We start from the raw sequence: 13,351 nt of genomic DNA on the forward strand, positions 1-13,351 counted from the left end.
CCACAAAGCATATATTGGCTCGACTGAAATCCACACAGGAGAGGACTCGGAAGGCCATGATTTCATCGTGCCCTATCACCCATAGACTTCTTCTGATATCCCGAAAAGATATCGCACCATCATCAATCAGCATCTAGGGTCTAAGGATTGGAATTGCGTCAGCACCTTAGCAGAAGCAAATTGGTCGACCATTCAAAGGAACAATCTTGTTCATGATCGACCTAGTAGGCCTGGATATACTTGTCAAGGTGGGGGAGTGTCATTCATGGTCCTTTCATGGTCCTTGTTACTGTTGAGTCTATTTTTGTATTCTGAGTATTTTTGAATAAACAAAATTCTAGCTTTTTATCTCCTATTTATTGTATGTCATATACTCCATGTGTCGCCTAATCTCCTCATTGCTCCCAACTAATCCTAAAGTCCAACTGGTGAAAGCAAACCAATTGATGAGCCAATATGATTCCCGAAAACACCAATGTTACTGACAACACCAATGAGGAAGTCAGAATTGACGAAGTCAATGAGACAAGAGGACAAATTAATCTAGTGCTCCATGAGGCCATCATGCATATGATTTAGCATATGATACACGAACTAAGCACAAAAAATAATAGAAACAACAATCCTAACAGCTCTCGAGTAAGAAATATTGAAAATAATAGTCATGACACTACAAGAGAGCGAGAAAACAATGAAGGAATGTACAATAATAGTTATGCTAACAACACTAATGGTAAAGAGCCATAAAATTCCATAGGAAAGACTCTTGACCACATGCAGTCTCTCGAATAAAGGAAATGGAAAGAGTGAGGAAAATTCAAAACCGAGGCAAGAAAGTTTGCTTTCATAAGGACTTTTGTGAGGGTTTGGAGGATGAAGATCTAGAAGGACTCCCTAAAAAGATCAACAAATTTAAGGCCCCGTTTGATGGCCTGGATTTTTCAGAGGGAAGACTTTTTCTAGGGAAAAAATCCAGGTTAAGTTTACCTGAGGTAAACTTACCTTTTTCCATTACCAGGCCTGGAAATATTTTTGGTGAGGGGAGAAGGTGAATCCGGACATCCCTCACCTCCCCTTACCGCCACACCGCCATCACTGCTGCCATAGGTCACCACTCGCCAGTAGAATGAAAGAACCATCGCAGGCCATGAATATGGCTGGTCATGGGATGCGTCTGCGCCAGATCCCTGCTTGCCGGAGGTAAGTACAACCAAATGGGCGGCGTTGAGCTCTCCCAACTCCAGTGTGCATATGGTAGGAGAGGGGAGGAGGAAGAAGAGGAAGAATGAGTGAAGTGAGGGCCGCCGTGCAGTGGCCCTTGTCTCTCTTCCTCTCCGTTCCACTATTAGTGGATACGGCCCTCCCTCCACCCTCCCATGTCCTTATGCGACTGGTGTTGGCATCCATCAGTGCCAGCATTGCCATCAGAAGGGGTTTGGCACTCCCTCTCGGCTTTTCACAGCGCCCTTCTTCTCCGTCACCCTTCCTAAAGGGCAGGAAAGAAATCCACGGAAAAAAAGTCGGACCCCCAGAGGTCCAACTTTTTTCTGGGGTAAAGTTACCCTCATCGTACTGTTTTTGCGGGGGGGAATTTACTACGTTTGATATGTTTGTGAAAACCCATACAAAAATGGTAAATTTCACCCCATGCACAGTAATATCTGCGCGCATCAAATGGAACTAAGAATCCTCGTACTCATCTCAGCATCTTCTTTGCTGAATGAGACTGACTCCATGACAACAACAAAGCTCTAATTATTTGTTTTCTCAAGTGTCGGGAACCCTATTGACGCAACTTGGATGAAAGAATTTGATGCAATGGTTAATGCTTTTAAAGAAAAATATGAGGCCAACCTCTCAGTAGTTCCCACACTAGACAGCCGAATGGGTCCTCACCAAGAATAAAGGGAATCAGTTTGAAACTACAGTCAAAGGTGGCGAATAACTAGCTTGAAACTTTGGACCCCTAAAGTTCATGCCTTGACCATGATACTCAGAGGATTTTATAAAAAGTTAAGGCACCATATTGTGTCTCTAGGCTACAAAAACTTCTGCGAGCTCACAAGGAAGGCAGAGAGAATTGAAAGACCATAGAGATGGGTTATCTCAAAATGGAAATTGACTAGTTCTCAAGCAAGAAAGATGACTAGAGGTCAGGGAAAGCTCAGATCCATGCCACTTTCATCATGAAGACTGGTAATGCAGGGACTCTAAAGCCTTAAACCGAGTGAGTTGTCGATAAAAAACATGTTCAAAGTACACAAAGGATAGCAGGCAAAACCTCTGAAAGATCTATAGGTTTGATCAGGGATTGAAAATTCACTCCTATTGAACAAGATATAGAAGAGCTCTTGGAGTCACTCTTAAAACATCACTTATATCAATTACCTAGGGTGCCAGATCCTCCACGATCGAAAAGCAAGCATCTAAATCAGTATTATAAGTTCTATAGGACCAATGAACACCACAGAGATGCCTGCACAAGTCTTAAGCACATTATTCAAGACTGAATTGATAAGGAAATCCTTATGCTAGAAGGTGACACCAAAAATAATGGCTGATCCTTCTCCTAAACATGAAACTAATGAGGTGAACACAGTTGACATGTTGTCGTACATACCTCAAAACAACATCCAGCCATGCATTTCGGAGGAAATTGTTGCAATGACCGTCACTTACAAGTTAGTCACACCAGTTGCCACCCGAACTCTGAATAGAAAAAGGTGGTACGTAGTTTCCTAGCTGATGAGTCAAAACTCATCTCCAAGTTAATTATCTATCCAAGGAGATTACCAGAATGGAAAAAACAAGCAGGCAAACAATTGAAAAAACATCAAAAAATAAAGTTTTTTACGCTCTTCTCAATGTGTCAATATTGCAATTGTGGTAAATGCATCTGCAGAACACCGCCAAGCACTACAAGGGGTATTGGCAAAAATCAAACTAAAGCGTAGCACTAATCCAAAGACTCTTGGTCAAACTATAAATTCAGCAATTCGTTAATGCTTCCATTACCTTTTCTGATGACAATCTGCTCAAGCAGCACACGTTTCACAACAATGCCTTATACATTGCAGTACATGCATATAGAGTAAATCTGCCACATGTCCTTATTGATGGAGGAAGCAGTCTCAACGTCTGTCCTGATGTAACAGCTAAAGCTGTGGGCCTCAAAGAAGAAGACTACACTCTAGATGACATGGTGATTTTTCATTTTGTCTGAAGTAGGCAAATGGTGACAGGCAAGATCTACTTGGATCTCTGAACTAATCACATGGTGCATTTTGTCCTCTTCTACGTTGTGAGTGTGCCATCTTCTCACAGATGTTGTTAGGACATCTATGGATCCACGAAGCAAAAGCTGTCCCTTCAACTTTGTGCTAATGCATAAAATGAAGCCACGATAGAATTATTACCACTGTACTGGCTAAAAGCCGAGAGAAAAGGTTGCCAAAATTAATGATTCTTAGGCTTGCATACAACATTCAACCCCAAGTACACACTGTTCTGAGGAGATTTATTTGAAGGACAACCTAAAATGTCATGGGTTAGAGGAATCATATGTAAACCATGTTGAATGGAAATGACCCACTTTCTAGAAGACAGAGTGGAGAATCCACCTTGCGAATTTGAAAGAGCACCCAATGTACAAGCAGTTCGCTGAAATCCTCAAAGGACTACACATGAATGATCAGCATGGGCTACCAACCTTATAAAGCTCTTGGAGCAAATGAAGATGGACCACTTGAACCTCTTAATGAACATATGACCGACCAACATAACACTGCAAGACATGGATACAAGAGGAAGATGCCTGATGAAGAAACAAATAGGAAGAGCAAGAAAGAGCACATCGATTGACCAAATTGAGCTTGTCATTAGGATGTTTTACTTTCCTCGTTTCATTTCATTCCATGTCTTAGTGCATAAAGTTGTAGGGACGTGAGGGTGTCCTCTTTGTTTCTCAACATCAATTATATTTTATGTATCTTTATTTGTGCTCTATCTTTTCCCATACACCTACTTTTGTTTATCTTTCTCTAATCATACAAGAATCAGTATGGTCACATATTTGGTTGACAAGATTATAATTAGATTCAAGTGTATGAGGATGAAAATAGAGGAAGTTATGTGAGCAATAGAGCAACAACGCAAGCTCCACCAAGCCCACTAGATAGTCTACCCATAAATGTTGTCACCAAGATCACCTAATCCATTCACACTAAGCAGGCAACATATTCATCTTGACTGAAGAATCGAAAATATCTGAGGACACTATCAATGACTGCAAACTTGGGACAAATTCCTACTTAAGTGTGGCTAAATCAGTAAAAAACATATTCAGAATATCTGTACGATGCTGACTCGTTCTGTGAGCATAGAGAAAGGCTTACCATCTTGCAAAGCAGAGGCTGATTGGACAATTGGAGGAAAATATGACCCTTCATGAAGGCGACGTGCAAAAGTTTGTCTCCAATTTATCATTGACAAGGACTTTGATTCTTAGCTTAGCAGGTAGTTATGGTTTAGCTTAATAAGAAATGTCAAGGATTTGGAGTTGGATCTCAAGGCAACCAAATGGGATAGTCCACCACACTTGTACACTCGACAAATGACATTTTTCAACCATGTGCCTTCCCTACATACCCTTTTGTTTCGAGTCAGATCACTCAAGCAGCAAATCATTGACCAGAGCAAACTCATCAAACTAAATAAAGTAGTCCCAAATAATGTCGAAGAAGACATCAAGACACTCTTACAACACTATAAGTTTCTGAAACTGAAGAGGTTGTGCATAGTGGAAGATCCTATAATTGAGTTAACATTTTCTTCCATCATAAATTCCAACATGAAAGAACTGAAGATTGTCAACTGCTGAGGGTTGAGGGTAATCCTGCAATGGAACCTACTACAAATCTAAAGCCTCAAATATTCAAAATTCAAAGAAAAGCAATAGATTATGATGTACAAGGATCTCAACATTGTCAAGAGAAGGTGCCTGTCTTGATCAGCAAGGAATATGCAGAACAATGCTTTCAAAAGATTAATAAAACAGTTTAGCTACTCACAATTTAAATTTTGGATTTTTGTTCTATACAAGCTATTATTTAGCCATCATACAAAATCCAATCTCATTAGAGTAATCTCCACTCTAGGAGAGGCTGCTCATGGTCCTTTGTAGTATAGACTGACATAAAACCTTGGTCGATAAAATTGCAATGAAAGCCCCTCAACTCAAGAACCATGATGCATACCATGAATTTATGCTTCAATCTGAGGAAGATAACAAGCTGCAATAGGAAAAATTCTGTATAATAGAGTTCATGTAATTTTATCAGATATCTAGCTTAGGATAATACAATAATTATTCTGCCAGTAGCATTATTGGGACACATGAGGGTCCCTTTCTTTCTTTTTCCAATGATTAATAAAAAGGCTTTTTTTTTTTGAAAGTTGTGTTCTCTCACTTGTGTACAAGCTCAAATTGCCCAAATAGTACTGCATTTCTTCACAATCAGTGTTTTTATAGGGCCAATATGGAAATGTAAGTCCCGTAACTTAATAATCAATCTTGCAATATTGTAACAACAACAAAAGACGGTAAGAGCTCATAAATTTCAAGAATATAAACTTGATGAATCATGAGAGGCAAGAAAACCAAAATTAGAGCCAGTTGAATTTGCACAACTACAAAAAGAAGATCAGCCACTGAATATGCTCAATAATCCCACAAAGAAATAAACATTAGGATGGAAATAGATTCTAAGCTGATTCAGATTGGTGCCAACCTTGATCTCAGGAGTAGGAAAAGTTTGTCAAATTCCTTAAAAATATAAAATTGTCTTTGCTTGGACCTACAAGGACATGCTAGAGTTAGATCAAAGGTTGGTAGAACACATATTAATTTTGAAACTTGGAAACAATCCGGTGAAACAAAAATTGAGATAGCTAGACCCCAGAATCGAGGACAAGGTCAAAGAGTGATTAGAAGATCATTTATCAAGATTCATGAGAACTATTGACTATTTAGAATGGTTGGCAAACATTGTCATAGTACCAAAGAAGAACAGAACAATCATAATATGCATTGACTTCCGTGATACCAATAAAGCCACTCTAAAAGGTGGCTATCCATTGCCAAAAATGAATGTGTTGATAGACAATGCCATGGGACATGAGATGTTCTCTTTCATGGATGATTATTCAGATTATAACTAGATCAAGTTGGCAGTCAAACATCAAAGCTGTGGGAATCTTCTGCTATACAGTGATGTCCTTCATGCTAAAAAATGTAGGGGCTACACATCAATGAGCAATGACAACAATCTTTCATGATCAAATGCATCAATGTATGGATGCATTTATTATTGAAATAAATATATATAGAACAGCAGGGGGAACAATGTTAATTAATCTAGAGGCGGTGGAAGTATCCCAAGTTGAGGACCCGTGGCTGGCCCGCTGCTGACAAATCTTGGAACACTTCAATTTTGTATGTCTTCACCCTGTAGCTATCAGAAACTTTAATGGTGAAGTGGTAGGTGAAATGCTCAGTGCCGCGATCCAGCATCTATCCATACACCACCTTCAAGAGATTGAGAGAAGCATGGTTCTGACTGTTGTATCTGTTCACAGCAAAGGAACACAAGTGCCAGGCGCATCCATCGTTAGGGATGGTGATCCACTTGGGGTTTGGTTTAGGCCAGTAAGAGATGGGCTTTAAGGAAGCTATGTTTAGCACTGGTGGCTCGTTCGGTGCCCCAAGATCCTACAGGATCTCGCTGGATTAATAGGCTGTGCGGATTCCTTCTACCAGGCAAATGACGAGCTTGTAGGTATAGTGTTGGGTGCCATGGTCCAGCATCTCTGCATGCACCACCTTTATGAATTTGAGGTATGGGTTGTTCTGTTTTTGCACTGCATACTTACCCAAGCTCTGGACATGGCTGTCTTTTTCAACATTTGGGATGACGACCCAGTTGGTGGCTGCAGCCATGGCGGCCATTGAGGTCAGGACAACCAGAAGAAGAGGAAGGAATCGTAGTCATTAAAAAGGACACTAAAATAGATCAAGCAAAAGCTAAGATAATAATTGATATGTCTGCCACAATGACTCTTAGCGAGCTAAGAAGCTGGCAGAATTCAAGCAATTAGAAGATTCATTTTCAACTTGGATCTTAAATGCAAGTCACTCACCATTTTCTCAAAAGAGGGGTCAATCTTCAGTGGGCCCCACAATGCCAACACCTTTTGACGTGTATCAAATAGTACCTATTGGATCCACCTATCCTTCAACCACCAATATTAGAAAAATCATTTCTATTATGTTTCTGTAAATGACTCATTTTGTGGTTGATTTTTAGCCCAATATGTGCAAAATTAAACATGCAATATACTACGTGAACAAGACTTTTGTGCAATATGAAAAGAAATGTTCACCAATGGAAAAGACTTGCCTACCATTAGCCTAGCTGTGTTAGAAACTTAGGCACTACCTTCTTTCATGTGAAGTCAAAGTAATCTTTCAATTAAATCCCCTCAAATATATTTTGAACAACTTTTTCTCAATGGCCAAATCACTGGTAAGTACTCCTCATGCACTATGATCTTGAATAAATTCTTCAAACATTTACAAAAGGGCATGCAATAGCCAATAAGTTGGCAAATTTTTCCATAACAGAAGAACTTAAGGCAATGGATAGTTTTCCTAATGAATTGGTCTTGCATGCAGTGCCGCCACTACCATGGACCTTGTTTTTCAATGGATCTAAGAACATGGTGGGAATATGAATGAGAATTCTCATACTCTCACCTAAAAAGTAAATAATACCATATTCCCTCAGGCTGGATTTCCTCGACTCCCTCAGGCTGGATTTCCTCTGTACATACAAGATAGTAGAATAAGAAGTCTTTAGTCGAGGCTTTGAGACACTACTAGAATTTAATGTGGAAAGAGTTCACTCTTAAAAAGACTCCCTCATTATTTTAAATCAAGTTAATGAAGAATGGTAAGTGAAAGATTCTAAACTCATACCATCTCAAGAGATGACCAAAGTACTGGTCAAACAGTTTGATGAATTTTAGCTTTTCTATGTTAGAAGAGAGTTCAATTAGTTTGCAAATCATTTAGCCAGCTGAGGCTCCATTAGTACCATCAATTGACCTGAACCATGTGGAGCCTTTGAAGTTGGAAGATTGACTCAATCAGCCGATGGAAAGATCGAAGGTCACCATGTGGAATCACAAGAAGCACCTAGTATGAAAAAGGTCACCATGTAGAATCACAAGAAGCACCCTAGTATCAAAACATAATGAATTATCTGAAAATAAGAAGCTTCCCTCTCGACATGTCTAAACAAGAGCAGAAAGCAATTAAAAGATGTCTTGTCAATCAGCCTATGAAAGGATAGAACAGGTCAACCGGAATCAAAAGAAGCACCCTAATATCAAAACATAAAGAATCACCTAGAAACATGAAACTTCCCTTTGGATGTCCAAACAATTCAAAGAATGTCTCATTGATATTGTATACTCGCCAAAATTTTAAACAAGGGGGGCTCCAATGCAGAATACTCCAGATGCATAGATAAAGTTGAGGCATAAGAGGTAATTAGAAAAAACCCATGAAGGAATCTGTGGTGGCCACATAGGCTACGAAACTCTCACCGAGCAGTTAATTAGAGCCAACTATCATTAGCAAACCATGCAACAAGATTGTTACAAACATGTCAAAAAGTGTTTCAAATGCCAAATTCATGTAGATTCCATTCATGCACCTACTACATATTTACACTCAGTAGTCTCACCATGACCTTTTTTCAATGTTGGCATTTGATGTTGTGGGCCCATCAATCACTCTACTTGTAATGGTCATAAGTACTTTCTTGCAACCATGGAATACTTCACTAAGTGGGTTGAAGTTGTGACACTCAGAAATAGTAGAAGGCAAACACATAGTGGCTTTCATTCATATGAACATTCTTTGTAGATTTCCAGTGCCTCATGATATTGTCTTAGATAATGGGACACACTTCAAGAATGAACACATGCAGAATTTCTGTTCAAAATTTAGAATTAAGCATCAATTTTCATCAGCTTACTACCTACAAGGCAATGGCCAAGTAGAAGCCAGAACCATGATTCTGATCAGAGTCTTAAAAGGAATGGTCGAGTCCAGCTAAAAATGGCATGAAAATATCTACAATGCATTATGGGCATATATAACAACTGTTAGAACTCCCACAACTATAGCTCATGCAGAATTAGTATATGGAACAGACGTAGTATTGTCACTTCATCTACAGAAGCCAACATTTAAGTTTACGGTGGTTACAAAACTACCCATGGATTAGTGTTAACAGCAGAGAATTTTTTTATTATTAGACCTCCTCAATGGGAAAAGATTGAAAGCCACATAGCATGTTGAAGCTTAATGTAAGCCAGTCATTGTGAGAAAATTCAAAGTAAATGATATTGTGCTTAAATCAACCATTCCATGGAGGCATCGTCGGCGAGGAAAGTGAATGCCAAACTGGGATATGTTATCAGAGAAATTACCTGAACCTATCAATGCACTTCATTTGAAAAAAAAGGTATGCTTGATGTACTCTTTTTCCTTTCATTAATAAAGATTATATTTTCAGATGGCCAGACATATTTTATCTCAAGTGCTCAATGATTCATCTTTCCTTTGGCCCTATAATTAAGGGCATCACATTATCTAATGGCTATAATTTTTTAAAGGAACAAGTTCAAAATCATTCTAAAAAGATTTTCCAAAAGTAAAGAACCTATTAAGTGTCACAATTTCCCAAACTTTTGCCCCATGAAGGGAAAAAGAATATAAAGGTTTTCAAAAGGTTTTTGAATGAATATATGCCTTCAAATTTGCAATCGTGATTTCAGTAACTCGTGATCATGAAGTACCATGAAAACTCCACATGTGAATATTGAACACTTGTAAGTATAAAACTTTGAAAACCTACCAATGTCGCATAGAAACTTTCCCATCTTAGCACTACCTTGTCTGTAAATCAAGAATTTTCAAACAACACAACTCATCAGAGCATCAAAACCGTGTCTGTGTGCTGGAAATCTCACATAGATACACACCCATTTCTTGCGTCGACAGGCACCAAAGTCTCGTCTCGCACCTAGATAAATACCCCTATTTTAGCATCTACACATACCAGAGCCTTGTCTCACACATAGATATGCTCATTTTCTACCATCTACATGCACCAGAGCCTCATCTCACAACTAGATGTGCCTATTTTTCAGTGTCTACGTGCACTAGAAACTCATCTCATGCCTAAATACACCCCTTTTCTAGTGTCTTTGCACACTAGAGCCCTGTCTCCCACTTAGGTGCACCCTTTTTCAGTATTTACGCACCAAAGCTTTGTCTCATGCCTAGATACATCCCTTTTCTACCGTTTGTGCATACCAGAGTCTCATCTTACACATAGATCTACCCTTTTTTAGTGTCTACATGCACCAGAGCCTTGTCTCATGCATAGATACACCCTTTTTATGGCATCTACATACACTATAGCCTCATCTCACCCTACATATACCTATTTTCTATCATCTTTGTGCACCAGAGGCTCATCTCTTGCCTAAATAGCCCCTTTTTATAATGTAGACAAACTAGAGCCTCGTATCACGCCTAGATACACCCCTTTTCTAGCATCTATACTTACTAGAGCCTCATCTCACACCTAGTTGCATCTCTTTTTCTAGCATCTATGCACACCAGAGTCTCGTCTCACACGTAGATGCTTCCTTTCTCATGCTTAAATGTACACCAACATTCAAAAGTAAAGCACTTCAATTTTGAAATTGAATATCCCAAGATGATTTGTTGATCGAATTTTAATACTGTGTGAAAAAAGAGAAACCATTTCTAGTTATTGGTTAAAAAGATTCAAGGAGCAAGTGTCTTGAGAATGTCGTAATATGAACCTTTGTTTTTTTTTCTTCACTTCACTTCCTTTCTTTCTCTTTCTCTCTCTCTTTGTTTCTTTTTTCTTTACTTCACTTCCTTTCTTTCTCTTTCTCTTACAACCTTTTTATTTTTCTTCCTTTTTTTTCTTTCACCCACTTCATCCTTTTCTCTCCCTAAGACATCAATCTTCATATTTCATTGATCTTTTATTGATTCTATGCATTTCATTGATCTTTTATTTCATCTAAATTATCCATGAAAATTTTTAGTGTTTGATCGATGCTTACTTATTTTATTTAGTTTATTCCTAATTGATGTATTTTATAATTTAATTTAAGCATGATCTTTTATTTATGCATTTCATGTAGTTTATTTTCAACATTGACACATTTACACACATTAAACTTAATTGAGACTTGAAGATGATGAATACCTTATAACTTTGATATCAATCTTACTTTGGAAATAAGTAGTTAACTTTGAAATCTTCAAATAAGCTCACCTAGATTAGATGTGCATCTATTTCAGTTTTAATACATTTGCAATACTAGAACACACAATTACCTTTATTAGAATTAAACAAGTTATATTTAGTAATATATTCCAAGTAATAACTTGAGTATAAGAAGTAACCAGAACTTGATTAAATTTTAATTGAGCACTTCGTTTTCTAATATGCATCTGTGTTTTCAAAAAGAATTTAAAATGCACCAGTAGTTTCAAAGAAAGTTTTTTTAAAAAATAAAAGGTTTGTGATTAAGACTTAGAAAACATCAAAAAGTCTAGATTATACCCACTAAACCATAAGTATTCTCCCCAAAGCTTAGAACTTAAACATCTATACTAAAAGGAACTGTTCATATAGGAGTCCTAAAACCCTAAAATAAACTTCCCTTTAAAAGAAAGAAAGGGAAACTTAGCATTAATATCATTCAAACCCTAAAAATATTGTTTCTTAATATCCAAAAGGATGATAAAAAGCCACATGCCACTAAAACAAACTAAAAAAAGACCTTATATTAAACCCTTGTGTATTTTGAAAGTTAGGTCTAAACTAGAATGATAAAATGAAAACCTAAAACAATCGCCATCGAACCACATCCAATTTCTACTAAAAGTCATGAATAAAATAAAAAAAAAAGCCTTAAAATCCCGATCCATTGATAGTTTAAACCTCTGAATCCAAGCCTTAGAATCTAGATCTCATTTTTGAGATGTATTTATCAAGTAGTTTTTGGTAAATCATTGCATGGCCTATGATGGTAACGGGATAATCGAATGAAATTTTATTATGAGTTCTAACTTTTGAATGCTGAATTAGAATTTTTAATAAAGCATTACTTTTAAAAACTAGAGCACATTTCCTTTATTCTTGTATTAGATCATGCCTTTTACTTGATTGCCTCTAATAAATGCATCAAGAACGGTCAAGTGGAGGCAAGTCATACATCATATCTCTGAAAACCTTATACTAGTCAACCAGAGGCAAGTCATATATCATATCTCTGAAAACCTTATACTAGTCAAACAGAGGCAAGTCAAATGATGAACAATCGACCCATGGAGCGACCAAATTTACACGAAAACAGTTTGGCCACCATGACAAGACTTCTCCTTATTAGACAAACCTTACCCTCTATTTTATTAATTTTTTAAATGATATTGAACTTTAGAGTCTAATGTGCCCCATATAAATTAAGGCATGGTTGGTTCTAATTTCTCAAATCTATATGAGGCACATCAGACTCTAAATTTCAAATGTCATTTAAAAAATTAATCAAATAGAGGGTAGGTAGCTCCAATAAGGATGGGTCTCATTATGGTCACCAAACTGTTTGCACGTAAAATTTAACGGCTCTATCCATCAATTATTCAACATTTGACTTGCCGCTGTTTGACTAGTATGAGTTTTCCAGAGAGATGAGATCTAACTTGCCTCTGCTTGAACATTCATGATGTTTTTATTAGAGGTAATCAAGTCGAGGACACGATCTAGGTTTGTTGTTCTGACATGTCAGATCTCATCTCTATGAAAACCTCATACTAGTGAAATGGAGCAAGTCAAACAATGAACAATCAACACACAGAGCAGTCAATTTTACACGCAAACAGTTTGGCGATAGTGACAAGATCTGCCCTTATTTGATCAACCTTAGCGTCTATTTGATAATTTTTGAAATGACATTTGAACTTTAGAGTTTGATGCACCCCATACAGATTTTGGCATGGTTTGTTGTAGTTTCTTATGACTAGTTGAGGAGTCATCATACATGGGCACATAGAGTTGGGAAAATATAACCCTCCTCAATTTTGGAGTTGTATGAAAACAATGCTTGTTTCTTTTAATTTTAATATTCATCTTGGGCCCCATTGCATTAGAGCCAAGAGTTTGTGCATGCACTT

At 37.7% G+C, this 13,351-nt stretch overlaps 1 long non-coding RNA gene across 1 annotated transcript; it reads right to left on the bottom strand.

Moving 5' to 3' along the window:
* Positions 1 to 6,113: 6,113 nt before the first annotated feature.
* On the bottom strand, positions 6,114 to 9,262 carry LOC116256423 (uncharacterized). Its single transcript, XR_004173121.2, has 3 exons — positions 7,814 to 9,262; positions 7,198 to 7,290; positions 6,114 to 6,987 (listed from the first exon to the last, which is right to left on the bottom strand). It is a non-coding gene; the product is annotated as an uncharacterized LOC116256423 (long non-coding RNA).
* Positions 9,263 to 13,351: the final 4,089 nt, after the last annotated feature.

The sequence above is a fragment of the Nymphaea colorata genome, chromosome 6 (assembly GCF_008831285.2).
Source record: "Nymphaea colorata isolate Beijing-Zhang1983 chromosome 6, ASM883128v2, whole genome shotgun sequence".
In the NCBI taxonomy this organism is placed as follows: domain Eukaryota; kingdom Viridiplantae; phylum Streptophyta; class Magnoliopsida; order Nymphaeales; family Nymphaeaceae; genus Nymphaea; species Nymphaea colorata.